Source organism: Nannospalax galili, unplaced genomic scaffold (assembly GCF_000622305.1).
Source record: "Nannospalax galili isolate Female #2095 unplaced genomic scaffold, S.galili_v1.0 scaffold216, whole genome shotgun sequence".
NCBI classification, from domain to species: Eukaryota; Metazoa; Chordata; class Mammalia; order Rodentia; family Spalacidae; genus Nannospalax; species Nannospalax galili.
Genome location: NW_008339003.1, coordinates 2,511,619 through 2,534,076, shown reverse-complemented (window position 1 = coordinate 2,534,076; position 22,458 = coordinate 2,511,619). Strand labels below are relative to the sequence as shown.

Genomic DNA, 22,458 nt, shown 5'->3' with positions numbered 1-22,458 from the left:
AAGTAATTCAAATTGAAAGTAATTTAAAAGAAATCAAGAAGAAATAAAAATTCTACCTGGTTTTATAATCTTAAAGAAATTCAGTCAGCAATTAAAATTTTTTTCCTATAAAAAACATTAGGAACACATATTTTTAGCAACATGCAACAAACCAAAAATCCAACCTTAAGGAAAATATTAAGCAGTAAAGGATTATAAATATCATATAATAAAAATAAACAATTTTTATGACATACATAAGGTATAATAAAACTCATATATACATATATATGTAGCTCATATATATGTAACATATATATATATATAAAACAAATGTGCAAAGGTTTTAGAAGGAAAATTGTAAAACTTAACTGAAAGACATGCAAAATGGGCTGGAGAGATGGTGGCTCAGTGACTAAGAGCACTGGCTGCTCTTACAGAGGACCGGGGTTCGATTCCCAGCACCCACATGGCAGCTAACAACTGTCAGTAACTCCAGTTCCTGGGGAATTTGACACCCTCATAAAATAAATTAAATATTAAAAAATAAAATAAAAAAATAAATGAAAGTCACGTAAGATAACCAGATTCATGAGGTTTGTGGCCTGAAAAACTCAATAATACTAAGATATCAAATTTTCCTCAAATTAATCTATGTTTAATGCAATTCCAATAAAAATCTCAACAGCTCTCCATGTCTGTGTGTGTAATTTACAAAGTTCATCTGAAAATTTATATGGAAAAATAAAGGGTGGATATATAACTCAATGTTTATAATTAATATCAAATGATATTAAATTACACAAATTACTGGCACCGAGAGAAATTAAATAAACAAGCCAGATAATTCAACAAGAAATTCACATGCATATAGAATCTTAATTTGTCATAAGGCTTAAAGTATGACATTGAACTAATACATTATTCTTTTAAAGTCAGTACTAGTCAGGGTCTTTAATGTGAAAAATAAAACTGCAACTTCTAAAGGAGAATGAGGGTGCTAAAATCTTTTTATTTAATTCTAAAGTGAAAATAAAATTTGAGAAAATTCATATATCACTATGAAAATATCTATATCTATATATATACAATATTTTAAAAGTTTAAATGTAGCTACCCTATGACAGGGGTTCAATGGACCTAATAGACACCACAGGCTAGCAAATGCAAAACCCAATGTCAGGAATGGACTCCTTCCAAATTTTTGACCAGAGAAATTCCAAAGACCCTCAAACAAAACTGGCTATTGAATGTCATTGCACTTGGTTACCCACCAGAACTTGATGGTAAGACTCTATTGCCTAGGGCATTACATACCTGAGTCGCAGAACAAGCAAAGAGAAATCAAGTTGGCACTGACCTTGAAACTACATCTCTGTGGGCTGGCTTTCATAGCACTAGGAGGTGCTATGCATGTTATTGGCAGAGAAAGGTAGTCATTGACCTTCCTCAGCTGTGAACTCTATGAACTTCAATAACAACTGGCTTGGCAAAATATGCCCAATGGTGCAATGGTGACATGAATATTATGGGAGTGATTAATCACCTGCTAATTGGATTTAAACCTTCACAACAGGGAGTCCATGCCTGGCACTTTAAGGCTGAGAACCCGTGGCTAGACAAACCACAGGCCACAGGGAAGAGTCTACTACTATCATTTGTTAAACAGGCATAATATTAAACTCACTCACAGTGATTTACTGTTTATAATACTAGTAGATTAGTACATTTCTCAACTCTCAAGGTCCTTTTTGCAGCAGATGGTAATTCACAAAGACCCACAAATGGTCAACATGCAGAGAATAAGAGACTGGATTGCTCAGCTCCAAATGGAACACCTACACCCTATCTTTTCCTCCCAAGGTTCAGGAATCACTGTGGAAGAGGTTGGGCTTCTAACCCATTTCCTCACATCTATGCTGGGTTTTTATCTGGTTTGAGTTTGCATGGGTCTTGTGCATGCTGTTACCATCACTGTAAACTCATCTGAGCAAGTTCCCAGCTGCCTGGAAAACTGTCTCCTTGTGGTCATTCACTACCCCTGGCTCTTACAGTCTTTTCACCCCCAAAGAGGATATTTTTATCATCTTTGATTAAGGAAGACGTTTTTCTCCTTCACAAAAAAGAAAAATTATAAAGGAAAAGATTGATATGATTTACTAATTAAAAAGACAAACTTCTGATTTATAAAACCACAACATAAAGCAACAAACAGACAAATCAAACAGTAAAAAACAGTATAACGTTGGTGACTGACAAAAGATGTCTATCCAGAATTTGCAATTCTGAATTTCTATAAATCAGCGAATCTCTTAACTATTTAGTAAGAAAAGAATATGGAAACGACTTGGACACTTCACGCAAGAAGAAACACAAAAAAACATAAAAATGGGCCAGGCGTGGCAGCTCACGCCTTTAATCCCAGCACTCGGGAGGCAGAGGCAGGCGGATCTCTGTGAGTTCAAGGCCAGCCTGGTCTACATAGTGAGTTCCAGGACAGCTGGGGCTACAGGGAGACCCTGTCTCAAAAAGACCAAAAAAGAAAACAAAACAAAAAAACCCCATAAAAATGTTTACTTCATTATTCATCAAGAAATACAAGTTACTGTCACATGAAACATTATTTACTCCTTTTTGATTAGAAAAACCTTCTAAAAATGGATAATTGTGGAGAACAGGATTGCTTATCCTATCTACCGTGATGGAACCCTACAATCTTACTTCTCTAGTGTAATCCGTGGAATACAGACATCATATCCATACTCTACTCTTAGCTTAAAGAAACTTTGATTTGAGCCTGGGGGACATGCACAAGAAGGTTCACAGTGACACAATTTGTAAGCAAGTAAACAGCACCACATGCCTACCAGCAGCAGACTGTATTAGAAAGTTCCCACACTGGAACAGAGCTCCATGCAAATATGGACAAATCTCAGCAATCTAAAAAGCAAATCACATGTGAATATACATATACAATTTATAAACATTAATGTATAAAATAATATGTTGATATATAGTATATATATGTAAGGTGAAGTCACCAAGAAAAAGAAGGGAATCATCATACATTTATCAAATTATCACACTGTACTCCATAAATGTGTGTGATTAAAATAATTTCAAAATTTAAAAGAAGGAAATGTAAAAGATGATAAAGTAAAAATCCAGAATCATGGATTTTTTAGGGGAAAAGCATGGGAAGGAGTTACGTGTAGGAGACAAAAGTAAATATGTAAACAGTACATTCTTTTACTTAAACTGGATTGCTCTATGGGCGTTTGTTGTGTTCCATATATATGGTGCCTATCTTAGAATTTTTGATAACTATTTGACAATTTAAAAATATGAAAGAGGGGGCTAGAGAGATTGCTCAGTGGTTAAGAGCACTGACTGCTCTTCCAGAGGACCTGGGTTTGAGTCCCAGCACCCACATGGCCACTAACAACCATCTGCAACTCCAGTTCCAGGGGATCTGAAAACCTCTTCTGATCTCTGTGAGCATAGCACCACATGGGTGCACTTACGTACATTCAAGGAGTATACTCACACACATAAAAGAAAAATAATAACTATTTTTAAAATATGAAAGAATAAAGTTGTACCAAAGCCTAGGCATATTGAACAGATAATAAATATCAGTTACTGCCCTGGGAGTTGGAAGCGACTCCAGGGACTGGAGATGGTTAGAGATACAGCCTTAGACAGGGAACTGTGATGAGGGTAGGATTTGAAGTAGCTGCAGGAAAAAAGAGAAAATTTTTTTTTTTTTTTTTTTTTTTTTTTTTTTTTGTCTTTTTGAGACAGGGTCTCCCTGTAACCCGAGCTGTCCTGGAACTCCCTATGTAGACCAGGCTGGACTTGAACTCACAGAGATCTGCCTGCCTCTGCCTCCCAAGTGCTGGGACTACAGGCGTGCGCCACCACGTCCTGGTGAGAAAACAAATTTTAATTGGAGAATGGTGTGAACAATGACTGAGGCGGAGACTGTTGTACAGCATCAGTGTGGGAGCGTGGATTCCTGAAATCCTTGAGAGGCGCTTTGAACCATGTTTAAAAAACAAAAACAAAAACAAAAAAAAAACCCTCTAGATTACTAGAAAATGTAATTCATCCTTTATTTGTGTAGAAAACAAGTGCGTCTTGATTTTTTTAACAAAAGATTTTATGAAGTTCTGTAAGTGAAAATGAGTCTTGTATATTCTTTCCATATCAAATGCCCAGCCTAGGGGCCACACCTAAACAGGAAATGAGGTGGCAAAGCTGCCTGTTGCCACAGCCTTTCTTGCCCGGTGTCCCACCCTCTCCAGTTCCCTGCAGTCCAGTGTGTTTACCAAACGAGTGTGCAGGAAAACACAATAAGAGTGTTTTGGGTCACAAACAGGTTACCCAATGGCCTCAGGAAGGAAGAAAAGGAAAAATGAAGAGGCCACATTGTAGGGCTGCTTCCCTTGCTCCTCCAGCTACTGTTACCCGCTCCGTCAGCCTTGGTGACATGTGAATCATTAGCCTGGCCCTATGGCTGAAGAGCAGCATCTCAGGTCAAGGTGAGTCAAGCCTACCATCTGGTCCTGGCTCCAGGCTCCTGAGCTGAGAGCTTTGAAATGATACTTAAAGCAGCACTCTCTGCCTGTCTGCACCCTAAAGAACAAGAGCATTCACATAAACACACTCCATATGTCTCTAGCTCCACAGCTGCCCTGAGAAGACAGGCATTCATGGAGGAGGAAAAATATTTTATAAGCTTTGAAGGCCTTTATTTTGAGGTGTGAGGCAGATACTTTCCACCCAAACTATAGGGTAAAAAAACAAAAAGAGAGAGAGAGACACAGAGATAGATTGGTGAGAAGAGGTCAAGGAGCGAAAGCAGAGATGTCAAGACAGAAGTTCAGGGCTCTGGACTGGAGAGACGACTTAGGGGTTAAGAGCACCAGCTGCTCCTGCAGAGCAGCTGGGTTTGGTTCCCAGGACCCACATGGCAACTAACAACCAGATGTAACTCCAGTCGCAGTGGATCCAACACCACCTTCTGTTCTCTGTGAATACTGCATGCACATGGTGCACTTACATACATGTAGGCAAAACTTTCATATACATAAAATAGAAATAAAATAATTTAAGTTCAGGGCTCTGACCTCAAACACATGACTACTTCACTTTCCATTACATAGTAGGAGACTAGAGAAAATCCAGCAAGAATAACTTTGTGGAAAACAAATAGTTTATCTTAAACAGGACAGCCTGATTTATAGTGTGTGCTACACAGGGTGAGGTGGAGAAAAATTCTGCCATCAGTTGTCATATGGCAAAGTCCTGCATGTCTGCAGGGCTGGGGAAGGAGGAGTACTGGGTGATGGCATCCTGAGCATATGGAAATGGCACAGAATATACTCTGATATAAGGTTGCCAGGGCTATGTAGCAATACATACTTTGATGGAAGGAGTAAGTGTGGGAATTAAGGTTCATTATACAACAAAATATTTCCAAGTCTATGGTTAAAATTCCCACAGTCAGAATAGTTTATTTATTCACAGAACATAAAGATTTTTAAAAATTATTTATTTTATGTGCATGAGTGTTCTGCCTGCAACCAAGTATTGTATCACAAGAGTGCAATGCCTGTGGAGACCAGAAGAGGTTATCAGATGCTCTGCAACTGGAATTACAGCCACCACGTGAGTATTGGGAACCAAATCTGGATTCTCTGCAATAGCAACAAGTGTTCTTAAGCTGCTGAACCATCTCTCCCACACCTCTTTATATATATGAATGATCTCCCTATAGCCCTGGCTGGTCTCCATCTCACAGAGATCTAGCTTCCTCTGCTTCCCAAGTGCTGGGATTGAAGGCATGTGCCAGCCACCATACCTGCCTTCTTTTTATTTTTTTAACATATAGATTTTGGTGTGAGGTTACAAATGCACAATCTAAGGAGAAAAAGGATAAGTGAGTTCTGAAATTATAAGGGCAGAAAAATGGTGATGTGGAAAGAAAGAATTAGAATTTCACTCTGTTATCAACAGGCAGTTGAGATAGGCACTTGCAGTCTGCACCAGGACCCTGGGTTTAAATTTTAACTCTCTAAGCTTTTGGCAAATCATGTCTCAGTGTCCTCATCTGTAAAAAGGCATAATAGGATAAATCTCACAAAGTTTTATAGGGATCAATGAATTAATTATATATTCATTATATATTAATTGAAGTAATATATAAAATACAAAGACTTTGCTTACTATGTAATAAGTGCTTCATAGATACCAGTGATCACTTTCAATAAAATTTTTATGAACTAAAATTTTGGTTTTTAAAGGCTAACCCATTTTCTCCACATTTATCCCAGGTGGATATCATTTTCTGATTGACTTCAATACCATTTATATTCTTGAGGAGAAAAATTGATCAGCCATGCAAGTTCTTAATTTTCTTTTACCAGTATAAAGCTATTCAATAATAAAATTATCTCCTAAATAATTCTCCAGGTCTACATTTTATTAGCAAATAGAAATTCTGTTAAAGAATTGGAATATTATGGGAAGTTCAGACATTTTTCAAAGAGAAAGATGTGCTTTATTTGTTTAAAAAAGAAAAAAATAATCCAAGCCCAGCCAACATGGTTTCATCAGTTATTTGCCTTCAGTCACTCAGCCGGCTCTGTCGGGATCAGACAGTGAGGGCTGAAGAGGCTGAGAGGAAAGAAGGATGCCCAAGGATTACCCGAATGGAGGCTTCCAGCGCCTCATCCTCTCTTTCCCTGTATCACACACACACACACACGCACACACACACACACATACACACACACACACACACACACAGAGTTCTTTCATTATATACTTAAAATGCCAAAGTCACTGGGATATGGGCCTCTGGCCTGGGGCTTGGCAGACCACACTTCTGGACTTACATAATAAAATCTACCATGTGGCTGTGTGATTCACACAGCATGTGCATGTCACCAGCAAACGATGGCTCTTGACAGGGAGCCTTCTACTGGCTTGGGTACAAGCATGGACTTGCCTGTCTGGAGAAGCAGCAGGTCACTGCCACCGAGGGCTGCTTGTGGTGAAGAGCACATTGGTGTGGGTCTGAGGGGGCTACCATCCACCCACCAAATCCCTTCAGCACAGTGGCAGCTCAGCCGGCCAAGCAGCAAGGGACTCTTCAGGACTAGGAGCCATACAGGAATTTACAATTCCTGAGTGTTCTAAAGGAAGAAACGCTAAAAGGGACTACAAAGTGTTACAGGTCAGAGTTCGCACAAAATCACCAACACTGCTTCAGTAGAAAGTAGCAAGGTAAAACTTTATTATGACCAGCTGAGCTGTCTATCTTGGGAGTAGAAGCAGCCCCGAATGGTTTTTAACAAGAGTTTTTATAGGGTTACAAAGGATTTATTCAAAGAGACATCCAATTAGAAGTGTACAACTCAGCAATTTTAAAATTAGTCAACTACCTAGCCACAACAAGCAAGTATTGCAACAGAAGCCAAAAATCAGCAGTTACCAGATGGTCACTGAATAACAGGATGGTCATACTACATGTCAAGGTGACCTGAAATAGCAGAGCAAGCAAGTTACAGAAGAAAAATAAGCAGTTAGCCAGATGTAGGATGTTCCAGAGCAACACATTCTGTGGTTTTATGGTTAGGCGATTTTCAGAACTCAAGGTTGCTCCCCTTCTGGGTATTTTTCATAAGTAGGGTAGAAGTCACTGCTGAAATGGCTGCTCTGGGAAAAATGGAATAACTTGGGTCAGGTTGCTAATACAGGTTGCTAATATAATTCATTCCCCATTCCTGTTGAGAGTAAGGTTAATTCTTTGACCTATTTTAAGTTTTCTTCTTGTATTTCTCCAGTCGGTACAAGTTGTTCATACTGGCTCCTTAATACCATAAGTTTGACTGCCTGGAGTCTCTGATTAATGAATTTTACAAGAGCATTTAGGACACAAGCCCCAAAGGTGAGTGTTAGAATAATAAGGACTAATGGGCCTGCAACAGTAGTCAACAATGTGGTCAGCCAGAGCAACCAGGAAAATAAGGACTCATACCAGTTTGGGTGGGTAACAAGTTCCTGTTCCCTGACATTAATTCTTTGTTGGACCAATCTGATCCTATTTCTGATAACTCCAGTATGGTTGGCATAGAAGCAACATTTTTTACCTAATGCCATGCATAAACCACCTTGTTGCATAAAAACAAGGTCTAGTCCCCGATGATTTTGTAACACTACCTTAGCTAATGAGTCGAGGGAATAAATTAGATTTTTTAATTTGATTTTCCATGTCTTTTAGGTCTAAGTTTATTTGTCAGGCAAGAGCTTTAAAACTTATCTTTCCTTTGATTAAGGAAGCTGTCCCTACCCCCATAGCTCCCACTATTCCTGTTCCTACTAGCATAGGTACTAGAGAGGCTGTCATGGCTCCCCTAGGAAAACAGGCACCGATTGGAGATACTAAATGTTCCCATCCTTCTATACCTGAATAGTAGTAGACTTGTGGGATAAGGTGGACCAGGATACAGAGTTCACCTGGAGCGGCCAGGAACTTCTGATTTATACAGGGAGTCAGCCCAGAGGTGCAAGCGAACCAGGTTCCCTCTGGCAGGACTAGATTGCTTTCCACGGGGTGGTGTAAGGGGGGGGGGATAGATGATTACACATCCCTTGGTAAGGGGACAGGGATAAGTTATAGATAGGACCATAGAAACAAGCTCCTTTACCTGATAGACTACCAAGGGTGAGTATGGGTTTAGAGCCCCAGGGGCAGAGGTCTCCTTTAAGCACTTCACCAGACGTGAGATTCTGGATAAAGGGGGAGTTTGTTCCTACAGACCTAATGGCCCCTAAGGAGGTCACGGGTCTAAGCAGAGCCAGCAGTCCTTGGTTAGGTCTGGATCAGTAGCATTGAAAAACTCATAAGAATAGAGCAGGGAATTATATAATTCAGGGGAGTCCCATCGAGAAACATCATTGGGACCTACACAATTGGTAGGAGGTGGTTTTGGTGGTAAGGGGGCATTGAGGGCCTTATTAGGTACAATAGGCACTGGAGGGATTAGTGGGATCTCAACCTTTTGAATAGTAAATTCCATCCCAGGATCCTTTCCTGGGGCATAAAGCCGTATCCCCCAGGTCCTTCCCACGAACCAACTTTTGTCATCCCCATCTAATATTTTTAATACCAGGGGGTTGAGTTTCCCCACAGTAGTTCCAGCTGTGCCATGTTGGAGGGAAATCCATCTATCCTTTGATCCAATCCAGGAGGCGAATGTTTCACAACCCCAGGTCCCACAGTGCCATTCATTCTCAAGGTTACAGTCTAGGCTCCTATCTGCTGGGCATCCATAAACCTGTAAGTCTTGTAGACCCTTCTTGAAGGGAGTAGACCCACGGGCCCAATCTCTGACGGATGAGGCATGGTAGTAAGTGTGTACAACATATACCATTTCAAGTCTGAACAGATCACAGATGTCAAACTGGAGGGTAGGGGTGTAGCCAGTGGTTGTATTGGTGGCTAGGGTTTTTCCACCTGAAGTTCTCCTGACTATCCATTTATAGGTGTCCGGTATGTGGGGGTTTTGGTCTTCATGTCTTTTAATAGCTCCTATCACCCAGGAGATAAGCAAAAGAATTAAGATTCTTTTATCAGTCTGACCTTGAGAGGATTGTCTGTTCTTCTTACTGTTCATGTGTTCATGTTCAGGGAATGTGGTCCGGATAAGTTTTTTTTAACCTGGGAGCAGTGTATCCAGTGGGCCCATGCGGCAACTTTGACAGCGGTTGGAGTCAGCAAGATGATTGGGTATAGGCCAGTCCACTTGGGTTCGAGGTTAGGCATTCTATGTCTGCGGACCCAGACCCAGTCACCAAGTTTCAAATCCACCTGATCAGTGGTCAGCAGGGGGGATGATCGGATTCACAAGTCTCCTGTACCAGCCCTTGCACCTGGCTTAGGGTGCTTTGCAGAGCCTGTAATGACTGTAAAAGGCTGTGATTAGATATTTCTGCCATGTGTTTCTCTCCTAAGTGAGGGATGAGAGGCAGAGGTCATCCAAACAAAATCTCAAAGGGAGTAATTCCCTTCACATAGGGGGTGCACCTAGCCTTGAGAAGGGTGAAGGGAAGAGTACTTACTCAGTTACCGTCAGTCTCTGTTATTAACTTAGTTCAAGTCTCCTTGAGAGTTCTATTCATTCTTTCTACCTGACCTGAACTCTGGGGGTGATATACACAATGCAGTTTCCATTCTATCTGGAGAGAAGAAGCTAAGGATTTAGAGACATGAGCTATAAAAGCTGGACCATTATCAGACCTCAGACCAATAGGGATGCCAAATCGAGGTATAATCTCATTTAGTAGCTTTTTGGCTACTACCTTGGTGGCCTCAGACCTAGTTGGGAATGCCTCAACCCATCCTGAAAAAGCGTTCACCAGGACAACCAGATATTTGTAACCATAGACCTCATCAGTCATCTCAGTAAAGTCCAACTCACAGATTTCTCCTGGTGCTTGACCCCTGAGCCTCTGTCCTAGAAGAGAGAACTTAGAAGCAGATTTAGTTTGAGCACAAGACTGACATCTCCAGGCTATGTCCTGGCACATCTGTCCTAAGTTGGGGATGTACAAATCCCGTTTTGCTAATTCTGCCATTTTGGTAGCTCCCATGTGGGTTGTAGAGTATAATTGTTGTAACCAGTGTCTTCCTAGAGTTCTTGGGAGGATGGGTCTCCCGTCTTCCATTAGATGCCATCCTTTATCATCCTTTTTTCCTTGTAAATCCTTGATGGTGTTGAGGTCAGAGGTTGAGTAAGAGGGGAACTTGGGTAACACCCGAGTTAGGAGGGCAGTTAAAACCTTTAAGGTCTGTACAGGCTGTAAGGCTGCCTCCTTTGCTGTTTGGTCAGCAAAATCATTGCCATTCACTTCCTTTGACTCTGTCTTTTGGTGCCCTCTACAATGTACAATGGCTACTTGCTTTGGGAGCCATAGGGCCTCTAGGAGAGTAAGAATTTCTTTATTTTTAATTTCTTTTCCATTGGAAGTTAACAACCCTCTTTCTTTATACAGGGCCCTGTGTACATTTGCAGTGGTGAAGGCATAATGGCTGTCTGTAAAGATGCTTATGGTTTTTCCCTTTGCCCAACTAAGTGCTTGAGTTAAAGTGATGAGCTCAGCCTTCTGTGCTGATGTGCCATGTCCTAGGGCTTGGGCCCATAGGATTTCTGTTGGGGTTATTACTGCCACCCCAGCATATTGAATACCTTCCTTAACATAGCTACTGCCATTAGTGAATAGCTCGGTGTCCACCTTGGGCAAAGTTTTGTCCTTTAGGTCTTCCTGTACCCTGGTTAGAGTACTCACCATCTCTAGACAGTCATGAGCAGGCGATTCTGTAGTCTCATCTGGCAGGAGTGTGGCAGGGTTTAGAGTCTCTGACTTGAGGAAGGTTATGCGTGGGGGTTTAGCAGTAGTACCTGGTACTGTGTGATACGAACGTTGGAAATCCATCAGTCAGGAGGGGCGCACAGCAGCGTCTCCACTGCATGGGGGCCAATGATTTGCAGATCTTGGCCTAGAGTAAGCTTGGAGGCCTCTTTGACCAGGAGGGCAGTGGCCACTATTGCCCTCAGGCAGCTGGGCCATCTGGAGGCTAATGGATCTAAATGTTTGGACAGATAGGCCACTGGCCTCCTCCATGCCCCCAAAGTCTGAGTCAAAACTCCTTTGGCTATTCCTTGACTGTCATGTACGAAGAGCAGGGCAGGTTTGGTGACATCAGGTAAGACTAGAGCAGGGGCCTGAGTCAGGGCCCTTTTAAGCTGTTGAAAGGCTTGATCCTTTGATGGGCCCCAGACAAACTCAGTCCCTTCCTTCATGGAAGGGACTTAGCTATTTCTCCCAAGCCTGGAATCCAAAGTCTGCAATACCCCACTACCCCTGGGAACTCTCGCACCTGTCTTCTATTCTTGGGAACAGGTATATCAAGGATGGCTTGGATTTGTTCTGAGCCCAGCAACCTTTTCCCTTCATGGATTTGATACCCCAAATAGGTGACAGAGGAGAGCATACCTGTACCTTCTTCATGGAGACCTTGTACCCCAGTAGGTCCAACTCTTTTAGCAAGGCTTCGGAGGCCTGTTCACAGTCCTCAGGATTATATGTTGCTAAGAGTAGATCATCAACATACTGTAAAAGAGTCACCTCTGGATGGGCTTCTTTGTAGCTGGCTAGGTCTCATCTCAAAGCCTCATCAAATAGTGTGGGGAAAGCCACATCCAGGTAAGCTGTCTGCTGTAGGACCCATCAGGGTCAGCCCACTCAAAAGCAAAGATGGGCTGGCTAATCACTGTGATTGGCAAAGAGAAGAAGGTATCCTTCAAGTCAAACACAGAGTCGGTTTGTCTCTCAGGCCCTAAATCACTGAGGAGGGTATAAGGATTAGGCATAGTAGGATGGATAACCTCAACCTGCTTGTTGACCTCTCTCAGGTCCTGGACAGGCCTGAGCTCATTAGTCCCAGGTTTAGGTACTGGCAGGAGCAGTGTGTTCCATGGGGAGTGGCAGGGGATGAGAATCCCTGCTTCTTGAAGCCTGTTAACATGTTTGGCAATTCCTAGTCTGGCTTGGAGGCTGATGGGAGCTGCTTGGGGCAGCTGAATTACTAGAGGTGGCTGATGTTTTTCCAATCCTGGGGGTTAATCTCTGCCCATACATGAGGAATTTTGGTCTTCCATATTTCTAATAAGGCTGATGGAGTCCATTGCTGTTTCTTCCATGGGGGTCCTGATGCAGAAGATATTCCTCTGACAAAGGGCAGGTAACAAGGACAGTGGGGGTTTGAATGGTTAAACCCACTGAGTCCCCAGTAGAGGCTATATTGGCCTTTAGAGTAGGGAAGAGGTCTCTCCCCAACAAGAGGTAGGGGCAGTCTGGTATCAGGAGAAAGGAATGAGTCACAGTTCCTTTGGCTAGATCTGTTATTTGATCTTTAGTTTGGGAATAAGACTGGTATTTTCCAGTGGCTCCTTGAATAATCAACTTTATATCCTTAGGAGTACCTAAGGGCTCTTTTAGCACTGAAATGGCAGCCCCAGTGTCTACCATGAATCTGGTAGGCTTCCCCTTTACCTGTAAAGTGACCCTTGGTTCCTGGGGATTAAGGGAAAAATCAAGGCCATGTCATGCCTCCTTAACAGTCAGGGCAGTCTCTTTTCCCTTGCGGTTAGGGCATTCACTCTTCCAGGGGCCTTCTTCCTTACAGTAAGCACACTGGTTTCTTCTGAGCCTGGGCTTTTCTGACCCATCGCCTTGGAGGCTTACAGGGATCTCTCGTGTCCCTCTGAGGCCACCTAATATCCCTTCCTAAAGAGGCCACTAACACTTTTCCCATTTCTTTTCCTTGCTCCTGAGTGAGGGAGTCCTGGTTAATATAGACTATTTGGGCTATCTCAATTAACTCAGATATTAATTTTCCTTCGAAGCCTTCTAATTTCTTTGTTATTTTTCTTAATGACTGAGAAACGAAGGCAATATTTAAGATCCTTCGGTTCTCAGATGCCTTGGGGTCAATAAGGGTATAGAGGCAGTAGGCTTGGTAAAGCCTTTCAAGAAAGGCAGCTGGAGACTCACCTGGCTCCTATACAGTTTGGCTGACCTTAGATAAATTTGTGGGTTTCTGGGCTGCTGCTCTCAGTCCCTGCAAGAGTCTGGCAGTACCTGGCAAGGTGATCCTGCTCCTCAGTGGTGCTGGGGTTTCACTGTGGTCAGGCAGATGGAAAGAGTGTCTCAATAATCCCCTGGTCCTGTGATGGGAGGCCATCTGCCCCCAGGACAGAATGGGTAGCCTCTCGCAGAATCCTGGTTTGTTCCTCAGAGGTGAAGAGTATCTGCAGGAGCTGATGACAATCATCCCAAGTAGGAAGATGAGTTATAAAAATGGAACTGAACAAATCAGTGAGTTTGGAGGGTTCCTCCAAAAAGGGAGGGTTCTGAGACTTCTAGTTATAAAGACTGGTAGTGAAAAAAGGTGCATAAACAGACACAGACTGGCCTTCCTCCCCATTGTTTCCACGTGCCAGGGTAATCTCCCGCAGAGGTAAAAGGGCAGGTGGAGCCTGGAATGTGGAGGCCCCAACTGGAGAGTGAGAGCCTCCATATCTTGTCCCGGTCCGGGTGTGGGGTGGGCTTTGCATATCACCATCTGGAGGGGAATTGTCATCAGCAGAATCTGCTCATGGTGGAGGTCATGGAACCTGGAGAACATATGGAGGGGGATCTAGGGGATCCCCATCCCCCTGGAGAACAGGGTACAATCTCTTAGGTTTAGAAACAGGGAGGAGAGCAGTGGGAGCCGAGGGATGTGGTAGAAGTGTCCTCTTCAGCTGAGAAGTCTTCTGGCATTGTTTGATTCATTGTGGTGGGTCATTAAGTAGATCAGCCATTGTAACTATGTAGGGGATCTGGTCAGGATGAAACTGGTTACAAATCCTGTGAACGGAAGCCACAATGGTTGGATCATAAGTTCCCTCAGAAGGCCAATTTGTCTCACAGAAGGTTGGCCACTCTAGTTCACACAGGGTCCAGAGTCTGGGGGCTTTGACTCGAAAGCCATAGCCTCCTGCACTTTTCCTAAAATTAGAAAAATTGTTTAACATACATTCCAATGGGGTAGCACTCTTAGACTCAGGCTGCCCCATGACAAAAACAGACACTATTCCAAAACACAGAATGAGATAAGCACAAACAGACAACACCAGCCAGGTTGCCACTAGGTCTAAGTTCCAGAAAAATGACAGAACTTCAGACCTCATAGCTGGGGGGATAAGGGGAGGAGTTGTCTGGCGGTGTCCCCTCCGGTGCCCAACTAGGGGGAGGTTTGCTGTGTCCAGCTTCCCACCTAGTAAGTCTGATCAGATCCCAGAACCAGATGGTGAAAAGTTGCCGGCTAGCCAAAATCAACAGAGAAACCAAAAAAGCGGTTTCTCAAGCATGCTCTTACCTTGCTGGTGGTGCGGTGGGAAAAGCCAGAGGGCTGGGGAAGACAGGAGTGGTCAGGACTAAAAAGAAGGTCCCCTCAAGGGCAGTTCACTAAAACCGCCATGCCTGCAAGGTCCTCCGGATCTCAGCAGGACTTCTAAATGTTACAGGTTGGAGTTTGCACAAAATCACCAATACCACTTCAGTAGAAAGTAGCAAGGTGAAACTTTATTATGGCCAGCTGGGCTGTCTATCTCAGGAGTAGAAGCAGCCTTGGACAGTTTCTTTAACAAGAGTTTTTATAGGGTTACAAAGGATTTATTCAAAGAGACATCCAATTAGAAGTGTACAACTCAGCAATTTTAAAATTAGTCAACTACCTAGCCACAATAAGCAAGCATTGCAACAGAAGCCAAAATCAGCAGTTACCAGATGGTCACTGAATAGCAGGATGGTCATACTACATGTCAAGGTGACCTGAAATAGCAGAGCAAGCAAGTTACAGAAGAAAAATAAGCAGTTAGCCAGATGTAGGATGTTCCAGAGCAACACATTCTGTGGTTTTATGGTTAGGCGATTTTCAGAACTCAAGGTTGCTCCCCTTCTGGGTATTTTTCATAAGTAGGGTAGAAGTCACTGCTGAAATGGCTGCTCTGGGAAAAATGGAATAACTTGGGTCAGGTTGCTAATACAGATTGCTAATATAATTCACAAAGAAATGATAGCGCCTTAATTTTTCCCTCTTATTATAGCCCCTAAGTGTGCTATACTTCAGATAAAGGCAGGGTCCTCAATATGCTTTTTATTAAGAAACAATGTCTTGCTTAAAGGCCACAGCTATCTCCATAGCTGGTAGCTCCAGGCTCTCATGTCATCAGGCTGATTTGAAAAATAAGTATAGTTTCAGAAAGACAGAATCTGTGTGTGTGTGTGTGCGCACACACTTGCACATACCTTCCTCAATTGTTGTCCAACTTATTTTTTGAGGCAGGTTCCTTCACTGAACCTGCAGCTCACCAAGCCAGACTGGCTGGCCACAGAACTCCAGGGATCTTCTTGTCTATCCATCCAGCACTGGGGTTACAGACACCACTCCTGGCTTTAAGTGAGTCCTGGGGATCTGAACCCAATTTCTCATGCTTGGACAGTAAGTACTTTCCCACAGAGCCATCTCCCAGCCACTGGGTTCTGTTTCCTGAGGAAATGCTTCTCATTCATGCAACAAATGTGCTCAGAGCATCAAACACCTGATTTGAGGGAATCTTTTGTTTGTTTATTTGTTACTTTATTTTGAGACATGGTTCCCCAGCTACACCCCAGCTGGCTGGCATTCACTATGTAGACCCAGAGATCTGCCTGCCTTTGCCTCCCAAGTACTGGGATCAAAGGTGTGTGCCACCATGCCCAGTTATCCTTTTCGTGGTATATTTAGTGATAAATTTTTCTTATTTCTGTGGGTTTTGTAGATAATTTCACTATTTTAAAAACCCTTATGAGCACAGTGGTTTTTTTCCCATTATAATAATTGTGTTAATAACTTTAAGGGAAGCATACCTTTTCTTAGGAGGAAGCTTAACAAGCCCTGCACAATCCTCTCCCTCTGCTCGGCTCTATGTTCATCACACTCATATTTTCTTGCTGTGCTTTATGATGGGGTTTATCAAACCACAACAGGAAAATAATACATACCTATAAAAAAGTATTTCACATTCCGAAACCTACTCCACGTGGAGACACATGGGCCACGTAAACGGTTGGCAGCAAGGCCTCAGAGCAGTTCCCTTCTGTCTGTTTTATCAATGTAGCCACGTCTGGATACTTTTTTGTTTGTCTGTTTTTAAGACAGGGTCTCACTGTATAGCTCTGGCTGGCCTTGAACTCATTAAATAAGCCAGGTAGGCCTCAGACTCAGAGACCCACCTGCTTCTGCCTCCCAAGTCATGGAATTAAAGGTGCATACTGTTACATCTGACTCATGCATGGTTTCTTACATGGGTGCTGGGGATTCAAACTTAGGCCCTCATGCTTGTATAGCAAGTGCTCGTAATTACAGCAGAGCCATCCCCTAGCTCCCATTCTGAAGTTATAATTAGGACTTTCTAGGTCCTGGTTTTGGTAGTAAACAAAATTGGACATCAGCCTCTGTGGTATGACTGGTACTCTGAAAAGCACAGCTGCTCGAAGCTGCACTGTGCACACCGGGGTGTTTGCTCCACACGGACCAACAAAGCATTGTGTTTTCAATCAGGGCCCAGTTCTGCCTCTAGCTCCACCATAGAACATGTCTAGATTCCTCTGTTGTGCTGTCCTGTTAGTATGTGCTTGTCAATCACAACTGAAATTTAATATTATCTTAAGCAAAATACAAAAAGTTAAATGTGGTGCAAAAATAATCAAACTGTGTACTTCAAAGCCATTAGCATAGGCTAATGAGCAGTGTCTATAAAACCCCAGAAGTTCACCACCTATTAACACTGTCTTGGGAAATCAGATGCAATAACTGTGAATGAGCACAGCAGCCAGGCCCATTCTGACCCCAACTTGCACATTTTTGCAGAAATAAAAAATTAAACAACTGAAAACAAAAATTCTGAACTGTGGGAAGAAAAGCTCTAATTTTCTCTCCCTTTAACATCTTCTAAAACATGAAAAAACATTGTAGTGATTGGAATGATTGGAGATTTTGAACTAAATTAATATTTTTGATCTACAATTTGCTGTCTGAGGTAACAGTGAGGAGGCACAAGTGCTATCACTGAATCACTTTCAGTGTTTTAGACACTGTGCTGGCCACAGATGCAAAACCTTTTGATGTAGGCTTTATCCTTACTTTAGAGATGAGAAAGTTGAGGGTCATGGAGGTTAAGTAACTTGTTAAGGTCCTACAGTCCAAAAGTATTCAGAATCTCAAAAACACTTTGACCCTATGGGTATTTTTAAAGCCATTTGCCTACCAGCCTGAGACCACAAGCCTGAATATTTCAAAATTATCAATGCCCTGGAAGACAGGGTCAGTAAAAGTCCTTTCAAATGCTCCCAGATTGCTAAGGAAATCACTCTGTATGCATGGTCTTTCATGTTACTGACGAAACCACTTCTACCTAGACTGGTCTTAAAAAAATTAATCAAATCCCATCATTCCTTTTGTCTATACTAGAAAGACACAGCTGAAGAGCTGGAAGACAGAGTCAACTGCTTAGTCCTACCACTCTCACATGGAAACATAATTGCTCACAATTGAATTCTCCCTAGACTTCTACTCACAGTAATTCAGGACAGAACAGCTCCCTGTCACAGTCTATCAAAGGGTGGGGGCGTCGTGTCTCCTAACAGATAATTAAAGACAAGGCACTGCCTCTTGCTAGGATTTCTCTCCTTCTCTTTCACCTCTAAGAAAAGAAGAAACTTTAGTTTAAAGATTAGATTTTTTCTTCTTCTTTTCTAAAGCTGGGTACAGCAACTGGCATGGGCTGTATTAAAATCAGGAGAAAGCTCAATCAAAAAGCCTCTCGGAAGGCAGGCGTTCTTGTTAATATGCACCAACATGAAAGGCTTTCTTTTCATCCTATACAACTACAGTGTGTGTAAATTGCAGGGGGCTCATTGGCATAAATCTCCACTGCGACCTCTGAGGTAAACTGGATTTACATTACTTTCTGACAAGAATTAAATGAAGGCCTTGTGGATATATGAACAGCCTTCTAGGCTGCAACAGATGGGCATGAATGTGTTCCCTAGGAAAACTATCAGTGACATCTGTGTCCTCCAAATTCTGGTGGTCTCAGCCAATTAACTTTTTTTTTGGGGGTTGGGAGGCCAAGGCACAGCCCCCAGCCAAAAACTGAGGGAGAGTGTTTGTGTTTGGAGATGGGCTCAGGCTGGCCTGCAGCACCGAGGAGACTACTTCATTGTCACCATTCAAAATGGGGACTGTGGCTTACAAACTATTTGAATGCCACAGCGAGGACAATATGATTTTTCTCATTTGACCAGAGGAGATGGCTCTCTCTTGCAGCTGATATCATATTTCTGTACAATCTCTTTGAGAGTGTTTACTTTTGTCTCCTCCAAGGCAGTCTGATGCAGTTGTTTGCCAGCTCCTGTGGCACATTTACGTGTCACAAAGCAGGTGAACTTTGAGACAAAACAGACCCTTCCCCCAAAGAGGCTTCTTCAAACTTGTTTTTGCCTAAGAGTAGCATTTACTGATTTCACAAAGAAATCACAATCAAGGTTTCCTGGTTTAAATGAAGTCAGGAAATATGACCCCAGAGTTCTCAATGGAGGCACTGGTGAGTGTGTGCTTAAGAAGCCACAGGCCTATGGATCCTGAATCTCTCCGTTCCCTCATAGGTCAGCCTCCCTGTGTTTGGTGAGCAAGGAGAAAGGACACTGGCAAAACCCACACAGAGGCAGGAATTCCTTTTCAGCACCACCCCTTGTCTGCACTCTCTCAGTCCATGTGTGTGGCACATGCCGGACAGGAGAGCAGACCGTGAGCTGGAAGGATGGGACTGGAGGGAGGAGGGCATTCACATACACAGTTCGGTATAAGCAGCAACCAGTACAGGCCTATGCTGGGACTGCAAGTCCTGTGACTTCTGGCCCCAGCATTAACAACGGGACTTTGGGTCCAAAGTTCAAAGTGTGAATTCTGATTGTACCATTTACTAGACCTGAGAAATGGGCAAGTCACTTGAATTTTTTGTTTCCCTCATGGGTAAACCGGAGCTAACCATAGTGTCTTCTTAGAAAGGATGAACTGACATTGGGAACCAGTTTCTGGTATTGTTAGGAAATTTGTTTTCATTCAGGTTGTATAATGAGTATTGAAGTCCAAGGTTAGCATCACGAAGCTCTACTGCAGTTTCTGGAAATTAAAAAAAAAACCCTGATTTTTCAAAAGAAGCACTTTTCATGACTTTTAAGAGCCTAGAGTCATGTTTTAAACACGACTTAACATATTTATATGCTGGGAGTGTAGCTCTGTAGCACAGTATTTGCCTAGCATATATGAGACCTGTGTTTGATCCTTGGCACTGCGGGCAGAAATCAGTATTTTCTTTAATGTATAAGAGTTTGAAGTTTTAGGGCTGGAGTGATGGCTCAGTAGTTAAGAGCACTGGAGAAGCCTGGTTCAGTTCCCAGCACCCACATGGCAGCTAACACCTGTTCCAGGGGATCCAATGCCCTCTTCTGACTTCTGGGGCAAACAGGCAAGCACATGGTACACTTACATACATGCAAGCAAAACACATATACACATAAAAGTATAAAAATAAATAAAATTGTTTTTAAAAGATTTTGAAATTATGGCTTGCTGAAAATTAACTTACTAAACATCAAAACTATCTGGACATTCTTAAATTGTGAGATGGATGGTCAAGAGGCAACATTTTAGAAGTGAATGGTTGATTATGATACTTTCCATGTAAGCTATTTACCCCTTTGTTCTAGGTGTTGTTTAAAACCCAACAATTTCACATAACCATTGTTCAAAACAACAGCAAAAGGAAATTCAGAGAGGCAAGTCCTCCAAAAAGAGGCCCTACTCTCCAAGTCAGAAATGCTCCTCATCTTCCTCTATTATAAATTTAAAATATACAATAAAGTCTCATTTACCCTGTGTGTAGATAAAACAGTTTTGGCATTTTGTTATATATGTTTATTTATGTGTGCTGTGTTAAATTGAACTATTTAAAAGTAAAGGAATGATACCATGAAACTTTGTTTCTTAAATCCTTCAGAATATTTCTCCGATGAATAATGACATTTTTTTTTAAGATATGGTCTCACTGTGTAGCCCTAGCTGGCCTGGAACTCACTATGCAGACCTGTTCCTGCCTCCCACATGCTGAAATCTAAGGCATGTGTCATCACACCTGGCTTTTTACACTTTTTCAATATAATATTTTTATTAATTCCTTGAGAATTTCATATAATGTATTTTGATCAGATCACCCCTGACTCCTCCCCCAACTCTTCTCCAATCTACATTAAAAGTAATGTTCATACATAGAGATTCTCATCCTGTTTTCTGCTTTCTGTAGTGTTCCATCTCTCCAGTTATGGGAACTTAAGCAAGCCAAGCCTGGGAAGACTGCTTTGAGAGGAAACCGAATCGTTCAACGAAGACATCCTTCTGTGTTTGCATGATTTGTGAACTGGCTGGCAAAGCCGTGGGCACACTGGGAAGGTGAAAGCAGCAGTCGGCAGAGTTTTTGCACAGAGCAGTTTTTCTCTGTTGGACTGCAATATCAAGCATTTTGTCTTCTGCTGGTGCCGGCATCATTCTGGTGCACAGCAAGCAGCAGAGAGGCTGTTGTCACTCCGGGACTAGAAGAGAATCCCCACAGAACAAAAGCACCTGTTGTTTGGTGCTTGTATGACCTTAGAAGTGGCCAGTTGGCTGCAGCCCCCCTTCCCTCCTCTTAGGCTTTTCCCAACACTGCACCTCACACATCCTTATTGGACGTAAAAGGAGAATCATTGAGAAGATCAATAAATTTAAAGGCTCTTTAAGGAAAGACATAATGAATTTGGTACAGCACATATTTTTAGATCAAAGATGCCTTTGAAGTGACAAAGCCCTGATCTGTAAACCACAGGACCACTTCCTTTCTTGCCCACACTGCTTGTTGTCAAATAAAATGGAAGTTAAGGAAATTATCTTTATCTGAAAATGGCCAAAAGAAGCCATCACCTAATGACAGACAGCCTTGTCACAAGCCACAATTGGGGAAATTGTCAGGATAATCTGTCCATGCAGCCCCCACACACAATCCCAGTCAGCTTGCTGTGTGAAACAGCTAAGGCTTTGTCAGCGCTCACAGAGAATGGAGGGAACACTCCTTCATGAATATGCATCACCATCTTTCCGTGTCCAGAGGCAAACCCTTCAAAACTTCAATATAAACACCACACACACACACACACACACACACACACACACACACACACGCACGCGCACGCATGCACAAACACAAATACACATCCCGTCTCAGACTAACAAAAACCAAGAGACTCTAAACTACCTAGTCAAGTGCCGTGAAATGATAGGAACTTAATAAAAGCTTATGCATCAGAAATTGAGTGGGGAGCATGAGGTTCCATGTGTTTGCTGGGTCTTTATTTCCCAAGCATGAGATGAAATCTTTAGGAGACTTTGAATCTTCAAGAACCACGTACATGGGTGCAAAGATGCCACACACAGCTACACGGATTGCAAATCACAGCCTTACAATGAATTCACCTTTGCCATGCCAAATAGGCTCTGAAATCTAAACACCAAAGTGAAAATAAATTTTATATCAACCAAGTGCATGGGCAGTTTTAAGAAATTGAGCAAATCTCAAATTTGAAATAGCAGAAATATTATCTGGGAAATTATGGTGAAGATCTAGCATTTTCTAATACTGAGCAGGATGCTCTGCAGGCAAACGTAAGAATCACAAAAAAAAATTTAAAGTGAAAATGGAGGAGAATGTAGTCTTTATTAGCTCTTTG

The 22,458-nt window shown here is 42.4% G+C and overlaps 1 protein-coding gene across 8 annotated transcripts in view; it reads right to left on the bottom strand.

The window, feature by feature from the left end:
- Positions 1 to 22,458, bottom strand: part of Alpk1 (alpha kinase 1) — a 140,534-nt gene that overhangs the window by 82,966 nt on the left and 35,110 nt on the right. For 2 of the 8 annotated variants that reach the window (XM_029563849.1, XM_029563846.1), the window contains exon 2: positions 2,847 to 2,919. The exons of 5 other annotated variants lie outside the window; for them this stretch is intronic. The gene's annotated coding sequence lies outside the window, so the exon portion shown is untranslated. Of the gene's footprint in view, positions 1 to 2,846; positions 2,920 to 12,045; positions 14,464 to 22,458 lie in introns of all 8 variants that reach the window. One more of the 8 variants, XM_029563847.1, reaches the window with a different exon arrangement.